This window comes from Cibotium barometz, chromosome 28 (genome assembly GCF_041138505.1).
Source record: "Cibotium barometz isolate CiBa-2024 chromosome 28, ASM4113850v1, whole genome shotgun sequence".
Classification (NCBI taxonomy): domain Eukaryota; kingdom Viridiplantae; phylum Streptophyta; class Polypodiopsida; order Cyatheales; family Cibotiaceae; genus Cibotium; species Cibotium barometz.
Window position 1 is genome coordinate 12,327,684 of NC_141073.1, and position 10,789 is coordinate 12,338,472.

At 38.2% G+C, this 10,789-nt stretch overlaps 1 pseudogene; it reads left to right on the top strand.

Annotated features, from left to right (window-relative positions):
• Window positions 1-1,034: 1,034 nt before the first annotated feature.
• LOC147622492 (uncharacterized) lies at window positions 1,035-9,277 on the top strand (annotated as a pseudogene).
• Window positions 9,278-10,789: the final 1,512 nt, after the last annotated feature.

Here is a 10,789-nt window from a genome sequence, read left to right on the forward strand (position 1 = left end):
ACATAAAATATTATTTCTTTTATCTATTTTCTCTTATTTTTGTGAATTTCCAACGTTACATTGGCCCTCTGTTGATTGGTTGAGAGCTTATTTTTCCAAACTGTAAAAGGCCCCAAAATGAGCTCCCTTTTTTCCTAATGTTGATGATGACTTACCTGACACTTCCTTGTTCATGGTGGAGACAATGCCTGAATGAAGTGAGAAGATTGTTAACTTCTTGGTTAATGGTTTTCCACACCCAAAGAGCTTTGTAAAGATCTAGCTCGAAAGCTGATCAAGGAATGCGAACCCTATTGCCTAATGGCCGAGACTCTTTATAAAAGAGGAAAGGATGACGTTCTTATAGGCGTTGTGCCCGAGAGGATGAGTATCTATATATTTTGCAAGAGGCACATATGGGCGTAGCCGGTGGTCACTTTTCAAGAGACTTAACTGCGCGAAAGATATTGCAATCAAGGTATTGGTGGCCCACTATGTTCCAAGATGCATCACTTTTTATGAAGGGTTGTGATGAATGCCAACGCTACAAGAAACCCTAGTGGAAAGATCAGATGCCCCTACATCCAATTAAAGTAAACCAACCGTTTGAAAAGTGGGGTTTAGACTTTGTAGGTCCAATTAGCCCAGCGGCCCGTAACACACAATCTCGCTATATTACTATGGCCACTAACTATGTGACCAAATGGACTGAAGCGAAAGCGACACGTAAGGCAGATGCAAGGACAACAGCCAAGTTCCTCTTTGAAAATATAATCACATGCTTCAGTTGTCCTTTTGAACTTGTGAGCGACAATGGTACGCATTTTATAAATGAAGTGATTAAGGAGCTCACAACAAATTTCATGATATCCCATTATAAATCTACTCCGCAAGTGAATGGCCAAGCCGAGAGTACCAACAAGACCTTAATCTCTATTCTGACAAAGACAGTTGAGGCTCATCGCACGGATTGGGGTCTAAAGCTTATGTCAGCTTTATGGGCCTATCGTACTGCGTACAAAGTGGTGGCTACTATTGATTGCACACCATTCAAGATGGTATATGGCCAAGAAGCAATCATGCCATGGGAATTTGTCATTCCTAGTCTTCGTGTTGCTACTCAAGAGGGCTGGGATGGTAATCCCTTAGTAGAGCATTTGTATATCCTTGAGCGGTTTGACGAAGAAAGACAATTGGCGGTGTACAATGCCCTTATAGAGAAGGATAGAAGGAAGAAATGGTTTGATCGCCACCTGAAAAACAAGGACATCAAAGTTGGGGATAAAATTCTGATGTATGGAGTGTGTAACGAAAATAAGAAGCTAAAATATGCTGGTAACGGACTGTACAAAGTATGTGAAATTACCCCGCAAGGTACCATCCAAGTGGAGACTCTCGACGGAGATGAAACTGTTGGATTCCTCAATGGGAGTAAATTCAAAAGATACTATGACCCCCTAAGCCAAGAGGAATTACATGCAATCCATCAGAAGAAGGCAGCTAAAGAACAGGCTGAGCTTAAGAAGATACAAGCGAGAGTTGAAGCTAAAGAACGTCAGCAGCATGTTAGGCGCAACAAGAGGCCAACTTGGGGATCACGCAAGCATTTTTCAAGGAGTCAGAGGAGGATTCACTAGAATCTGACCCGCCTCTACGATACCCAATTGAGCTACAGAGTCCTTACGGGAAGGTGCTATATAATGCATTATTGGATACGGGAGCTCAACACAATTCGCTGTCATATGGAGTGTGGTGTCAACTTGGAAAACCACCCTTATCCAAGAGTACCATCCAAGTTAAGGGTATCAATAAGAAGAAAACCACTGTCTCGGGAATTCTACACACTCTTGTTGCCTATGACAAGGGGACTGTAGTTCAAAGCTTTTTGGTTATGCGTGCTGGTACCATGGAGGGAACTGTAAACTTAGGGTGCAAATGGATGCTAGCCACCAAGTGCAATATTGATTGGGCAACCGGGTGAGTTACAACGCAAGAACCAGCTCTCAGCCTAACCATTCAGGGTCCCACACCTAAGCCATTAACTCTGGACGAAACGTTAGATAAGGAAAAATCACAAAGTCAAGTGGCTACACCATCTTTGATTGCTTGCCACCCCTCTAACGCTTCAATGCCAAGAGTGGAGACATGTAGTGTGGTCCCCAAGGCTCCGCTTACTTTACCAAAGAGTACATACAAATGGGTCCCAAAAGCTTCGTTAACGGCTACCTCTACTGCTCAATCTCATTCAGACAAGAAGCCTCGTAGTAGGAAAGCAGCTACCCGCCCTAGAAAAGGCAAGGTAACATCACGTTGGATTCCTAAAATGTTATTAGCAGTCCAAGGGTACTACGAAGGGGATGACCAGATTTGGGTCCCTAAACATAAGCTGGATTCCTCTGCATCGCCTGTATAATCTTGTAAGCCAAATGTTGCCACCCCAATGACAATTCAAGACCGTGGTAAGGGAAAGGTAACGGAGTACTCCACACCACTTCTTCCAGAGCTAGTTTGGATTCCCAAACGATATCAATCGATACCACCTAGCTCAAGAAGGGGGGAGTCACAGGAAGCTTCTAGCTCCTCATGCCATTCACACGTTGATATAGAAGTTTCTGCATGCTCTATACCTACCCTTGTCAATACCCAACCAAGAAACCAATGAGTCTACGTCTCCCCTTGTAAATGTATCATCGGAAGACATATCCTCCGTTTGTTCATGGGAGCGTACACTACCATCTCTGCAACTTGATGTGGCCACAAGGGTCATAAAAAGCTATTTGTCCACATCACCACCTATAACCCACTGGGACAAATTGGTTCCAAGGGGCTACAACATCATTGTAAAAAAAATGATCTACCCAAGGGAAGGGGGGAGCATGTACTCACGTTTGACATTCTATTGCTTCCTCCCTAACCTTCTCTCTTAACCATGTAACTTCCAAATTCGAGGGAATGTATATATATAGCTTCATACACAAAAAAGAAAAGAAAAGAAAAATATAGTAAAAAGAGCAAGAGCACATTAAGAGGAGAGTTATCCGCACACAATTAGAAACAAGATTGACCTATCTTCATGAACCTACTAATGCTATATCTGTGTTTGAAGATATGGCAGATGCACGAGCATCACACACTTCATCCACTCCCACCTTTGGTGAGAGGTATCATATGTACCTTTCTCAGATATTTCATGTGCTATCCTGTAATTAAAACCGAATTGGGTCATATAGATGTACTAGCTAGCGAGGGAAATGTTGAGGAATTGGAATGGCTAATTCACCTATTGACCACTGACCCCTACTCCATAGAGGACGTATCCCCGATAGCCCAAGTCTTTACTTTTCCATAGGATCCTCGCATAGTTACATTCTTGACGAGTCTATGTGGATGGGAGGACGAAGAAGATATATTTGACGATGAATGGACGGATGAGACTCATGGCACTACGGAGGCTAATTTTATTTATTTGGATGATGCTGATAGAGGCTTAGTCTTAGGGCTATAGCCAGAACTCTACAACATCCTCTCACCTTGATCCTCAGTATTAGTGTGGTGACTGGTAGGTCGGTTAGTGTTTTCAAGTTGTTTCTAGTTTTGTGTCCTTAAATGAGTCCTTATTTTTTTCCACTGATGTGCCTTGTTAGTTAATTGTACAGTTGAAAAGTTTGAGGTGGGTTCGCTTTCATAGTCCTGGGACTGCCGCAATGTTCATACATAGATATCTACATCAAATTGCGGGCATTTCTCATCGAATCAAGGAGATCTCCAAAAAACAGGTGTAATTATTCCATGCCGACTCTCTTTCATTTTTACTGTTCAATTGATTGCATGAACTATAATGCATGACCACATGGAATTTGTCAAGCACTACTTAGTTTTTGAAGTTGCTTAAGGTGTTAGTGTAAATCATTCATTGAGTTTAACCTTATTTTGGAAATTCTTGGGAATGCATGATGTCTTTAGTTAACCTTGGAATATGGTTGTCTTAGGTCTAGGGTTAAAACCATCTTAATGCTTGAACAACCTGGCCATGTGTGTTGACCTCTAAGACATAACTTCTACCCCTTTGTTGAAAGGATGTAAGAACGCATGATAATTTGGGAGAAAAAAATCCTAAGAGAGAAATAAAAAATAAAAAGAAAGGCCTATAAAAAATGGCAATGTATGTCTATTTTGTGCTTTCATGTCAGCCTATCGCCCTATTGACACTTGGTAGGAGAGGATTATTCCACTCAGACCGATGCCCTGGGTTGGTAGGGGGTAGCCTTGCCTAAGGTGAGCTAGTAGATTCCTGGAGAAGGCCTTGTGGTAAACATGGCACCAGGGTCGATGCTAGTTTTGCTTTAGGGAGGTTGCCATTGTTTGTAAAAATTATCATAGCATAAAAGAAATAAAGGCAAAAGACTCCTATGACTTTGATATTTCTTGTGTCCTTAGGCTCTTGGGATTAGCTTGTTCTTAGAATAGACACATTATGGTCATCTGTTTATTTATCAAGCTTGGTAATTTTCCTTGACTTAGGCTAGTTGTAGACCTTGATTAACCTTTGATACCTTGCTAGCTCTTGAATTACTTTCAATAATTTTAAACTCTTGTTAATTTGCTACGCTAGCTCCTTAATGTGACCTCTTAAACTAGTTTCTCATGGCATACAAGTTTCCATTGTGGTCTAACATGCTTGATTTTATTTTTGATACACTCTATATCTTTTGAAGACCAAGCATGCTTTCACTCTACTTCCCTATTTTGCAAATACAATCTACCACAACAAACCCTGTCGAGCTTACCATACCATAGCTTCCGAGGACGGAATCTACATCAAGAAGGGGGGCATGTTAACCTATGGCGGACATTGAGATGTATTACTTTTTATATCATATAATTATTTTACGTATTGTGAGTCATGGGCCGGGCTTGTCGGCACCACATGTAAAGGGTAAGGGGATTGGGTGATCGCCGATGAGAGGAACACCTCGAATTTCATCAGGGTAAGGGTTAGGATCAGCCGGCCATGTGTGAACAGCCAGGTCACATAAAAAAGTCAAATGTAACCTAAAACCTCTTGTTCTCTCAGTGTTGAATACAAGGAGTGCTCTTGCTTCATCTTCTCCATCTCCTTCTCCAGCGTGTGTATGTGTGTGTGTGAGAGAGAGAGAGAGAGAGAGAGAGTGTGTGTGTAGCGATCAAGCATTGCATGGCGGCACGAAGGTGACGAGGCGGTAGAGCGGCGGTGGTAGCTCCTTCTTCATCGCGGCGCGAGAATCCTTCACAAAACGACTGTCTAAGCGGTGAGTGACACACCATTGCTCCCTGTTTTGAGCTTACTGGTGGTTGTGTGCTTGCAGCCATTCATGGCTTACACACGGAAATTCCCCCGAAATAGAAGTTTAAAAAGAATTTCCTAAGGTGCATTAGAAATAAATTATAATCTGCTCAAAAGACCTTAGTCCTATGGTCCAAATTTTCTGAAAATTTTGGATTAAGGTTCTGAGGGACCAATCAGATTAATCCAAATGTAAGGAGGAGATAAATTGAAACCCCCCAAAAATGAGTAAATACTCACATAAGATGAAGAGTGGACTAAGGACCAAGGAAAATAATTAAAATTTTGATTTTTGACACCTCAATGTGGGGATTCTCCCTCATGAAGGAGGTGCCTTTTTCCTCATCATTGCTCCCCATTTTAAATCAATCAAATGAGATATTTCATCTCTCCTCTCTCCTATTTCAAGTCTAGTTCCAAAAAGTAAGTTGAACTGACCCAAAAATGGTCAAAAATTGACCAAACTGATCTGGAAAATTCTAGAATCAGTTTTCTTGGTTTGAGGCTCACTTTTTCCTATAAATAGAAGCCTCCCCCTTTGTAAAAGTTTAATAGTGTTTATGCAGTGTTACTCTACTCCTCCCTAGAGCCAAATACATTGAATTCACTTGATAATTCAATTGTTTTTGACTAAATCCTCTCCAAAAGAATTGGTGGCCACTCTTGATCCAAACAAGAGTAGAACCCTCAATCCCTCAAGCCAAAGGAAAGCTCACAAAACTCCATATAAGCTAAAAACTCTACTTTTTAATTTCTAATCTATGGTTTTCTGATTTCTTTGCTTTTTTTTTGTTGATTAAAGTGAATCTTGATGTTATGCCTTGATGAAAAGGCTACCCCCTTCTCTTCCTTAAGAATTCAGCCCTTCTTTATCCTAATATGAGTAACAAATAAATTGATTTAAACTTTTCTTATTGTTTACTCTTTAGAAAGTGAAAATTGAGTAGATGAGAGTACTTTACTTCAAATTGGGATTAATTTTAAAGTGATATTAGAATGTAAAAATTAAGAAATGATCAGCCATACAAAGGAGGTTATGGTAAAATTTTCTTGAATTTTATGGAAAATAAAGTTTATTTTTATGTTATTCTAAAAGAGTAATCCCCGCCGTTTGTGCATTCTAAAAGAAATATTTTTATTTACTCCATGTACATACTCACCTATGAATATGCATGGATATCATTGATATTAATTATTGAAATTAAATTCTATGCATAGAAAGATGCATATTGGAAATCTTTTTACTATAAAAGTGTTGTTTTCATTGAATTCAAATTCTATGCATAGAAAGATGCATATTGGAAATTTTTTTATTATAAAAGTGTTGTTTTTATTGAAATTAATTTCTATGCATGGAAAGATGCATAATAGAAAAAAAAATTATTATAAAAGTGTTATTTTCATTGAATTTAATTTCTATGCATGGAAAGATGCATAATAGAAATGTTTTGTATTACAAAAGTGTTATTTTCACTGAATTTAATTTCTATGCATGGAAAGATGCATAATAGAAAAAAAAATTATTATAAAAGTGTTATTTTCATTGAATGTAATTTCTATGCATGGAAAGATGCATAATAGAATTTTTTTTATTATAAAAGTATTATTTTCATTGAATTTAATTTCTATGCATGGAAAGATGCATAATAGCAATTTTTTTATTATAAAAGTTCTCAAATGAATAGAACAACGGCTGTGCCTGATTTCAGCTAGGAAAAAACCGTTGATTTCTTCAAGTTAAGTCTGTAATAGTTTACCTTCTATCTGGTTTAATCAGATGAAGGTTAGTTTAGTCTCTTGACCCTATTAGAAAATTCGTTAAGGAAATCAAAAAGGTGGAATCGTCCCCATTTTTCGGGCAAGGAAAATTTTCCCGGTTTCGGTTTCGGAATGACCACCAGATTAGTCTCGTGTTCGGACACTCGAGGGCGAGGCCCCGAGTGGGAAACCCTACCCTACGCAAGAAGAAGCTACTTTCGCTGCTAGCCGGGAATCTGGTGCGCGGAGGGGGTAGTGGGATCTCACAATTATACTCTTAATTAGTTACTAACTCCATGTTGAGTCACACATCAATGTCCATTAATGAATTTTCATCAAAATCATTCATATTTTTAGCTAATGGTACTAGTTTTCTCAATACATGGTGCCATCGACTATAGTAAAATGACCAAATAACATTTTGTGTAGCCACCATGTATTTGAAAGCAATATAATCATGGTGAACTTTGCACTACATGCCATTCACCACTTTCTTATTCCAACCTTTATCCATGCACTCAAAAAATTTGTTTGCTTCCAAGATCCTCACCGACAACATGGGCTTTGTTCTTTTAACTACTGCATTGTAGAAGAAATCCACAAAGACATGAGCATGCATAAATATGGTAATTTTACATTGCTTTCTTGCAATGTATGTCTTGAGGCACCTTTGAATGTCAGTAAAGAGTTTGTATTGATAGCTTTCACTTATCCTAGAAATTGGCAAAGGCCATTCTTCACTCTTGAAATCTAAAAGTGGAAGCTCTGTTAAGCTGTCCTAATTAGCAAAATTGAAGGAGAGAAATAATAATGATCATAAAAACCCATTCACTACTAGAGACCTTCTAGTTCGCCCTTTGTATATAGCTGCTCCCCTATAGACACATAGGAAACATGAATAACACTCTCCGTTGTGGCTGCCAATCTCCAAGTTTGAAGGATAAAAATCTAGAAAGTAAATAACTTCAAAAACATCCACATATATAGCATCTCTAAATTTTGACATGCACTTTGTTGTTTCCTTAAAAAGCAATTTTCTACTAGCACAACCAACGTAAACCAAAGAAACATGCAAAATTATTCCACACTTCAAACCAATATGGCAAGAATATGATAGAATTACAGTTGGGCTTGTGTATTGGTAGAGTTTGAAGTTTTTTCTCAATATGTAGTTCTCTATGCATAAAAACATGATGCACAAGGACCTCCTTGATTGTGTTTTTTGTTGGTGCCAAGCCTAAATCACCCTACCTTTCCAGCAAGCAATGAACTCATTTTCACACTAGGTTGTTTTCTACGCTTGTTTTATTGCATGAGGACCCAACTTCCTTTACAATAGTTGTAGGAATCCAAATATTTTGTTGCTCCAAAGTATTATAAGCCAATATGCATTCAATGGAAGTAGAGGGGGGGTTTGATTGAATAGAAAGACCCATAGCCATAAGCCTTACAAACTCTCCCTCAAAGAAGCAAAAGAAATGAACCTAAAGAAGATTCAAAAAAGGTTTGAAGAAGATGAGGAGCAAGGAGGGAAAAAGGAAGTAACATTATCAACTTTCAAATTAAAGTTTTTACACATTTAATGCATTGGCAGATTGCCAGGTGTAGTACAATGGTGAAAATTAGCTTGAAAGGGTGGGTTAAAACATAAAAGTGACATTTTCAAGTTTTTTTACGTACAAAAGAGTTTGCCTAAATATCTTATTACAAGACATTACTAAAATCCAAACAAATTAAGAAAAATGAAAGATTCTGTAATGGAAGCTTACACCCTATTGGTCTAGCCCCTTCTCTCTCTAAAAACTAAAAGGCCAAAAAGTGACCTCATAATCCCCTAATGAGCCCAAGATTAGTTCACATTATGTATCACCGTGGGCCTGATAATATATCAAAAGCTAGCCATAAGCCTTGTATATATGGGTAGAGATAGGTAATAAGCACCCACTTAAGTTGGGCGACCGAGCAAAGCCCATTTGTATATATACAACTTTTGATAATTGGAATGCAAGAAATCATTTCTCAAGTATAAATCTTTCTTCTACTCTTGATCTCTTACCTTCTTTGGTTGTAGGATGCATGATTGTGTGTGAATGCAGGAATTCAATCATTTCTCAAGTGTAGATCTTTTTTCTCTTAATCTCTTACCTTCTTTGGTTGTAGGATGCATGCTTATGTGTGCGGATGGAATGTGTTAATTTTGCATGCTCGCTAGCTTAAGTGAGTGTGTGATTGAGCAAGAGTAGAGAAGAGGGTGGCTCAAGCTTTCTAGCTTAACCATTATCTTTTGGAAGGATTAATCAGTAGATTGAGAGTAGAGGAAGGGCTCATACAACAGGGATTAACACACCTCTTGGCCTCTTTAGCCTCTCCAATATGGACTTCTATGATCCAACACACAAGAGGTCTAGCTACTAACACGATGGTTCCTTGCTAGAGAGCAAGAAGGTTCTTGACATGAACACACGCACACAAATGTGTGTGCGCATGCATGTAAGCACACTTTCACGTGCATATGTACGTACACACACACACACACACATGCATATTCACATACACATGCACATGCACACACACACACACACATGCACACCCACATGCACGTGCACACGAACACATATCCACACACACATGCACATGTACACACACACACACACACACACACACACATATGCACATGCACATGCACATACACACACACACACATGTATAGGCATGCATACGTAGAGGCGCACACACACACACACACACACACACATACACACATGCACACATGCACATGCACATACACACACACACAAAAGAAAGTAGAAGAAGACTTATCAAAAGTTGCAAGTAAATAAAGAATACCCAAGGGCTTCTTTGAATAAGAGAATTAACCGTTGGGAATTTTATATTATCGCTAATGTTTTATTAGTAAACATAAATTATAGTTAAAAATAAGCATAATTTGATGATAAAATACATTAATCAATGGTAAATTAATCATGTTTACCAAGTCCCTGTGACTTGATGGCTTTGATGATTTCATCACATTAATTATATCACTAGCATGATTTTTGTAGTGTTATTCACATAAAATTTAATGTGATTACTTTATGATCCTTTACCTTTTATAATCCCTTGATTATAACATCTACCTTTTATAATCCTCTACCTTTTACAATCCCTTGATTATAACATCTAGGAGGATGTTTTAATGCTAATGGAGCTTACGGTTATCTGTTGTTACAGCTTTTGTCTTTTATAGTCCCTTGATCATAACATCTAGGAGGTTTTTTTAATGCTAATGGAGCTTCTACAAGGTTATTTGATCATAACATCTAGGAGGTTTTTTAATGCTAATGGAGCTTCTACAAGGTTATTTGTTGTTAGAGCTTTTTCCTTTTATACTCCCTTGATTATAACATATAGGAGGATGTTTTAATGCTAATGGAGCTTCTATAAGGTTATTTATTGTTAGAGTTTTTGCCTTCCTTTCAGATGGTGTTCAAATGGTTTCTTTTGCTAAGGCGTTGACTTTCTCATGCTATAAGACTCACGTTATTCTCATACGTGTTACTAGTCCTTTTGATAAAGGATACAGTAGATACCTTAAGGTTGTATTAGAATTTCGAGTTATTTTCATGATTTACAATGAGACCATGCATGATGAAATATTTCCTCTCATCTAATTTAATGATAATTTTTTTCTCTTAAAAAGTAAACATCACAATTTTATTATATACCCTA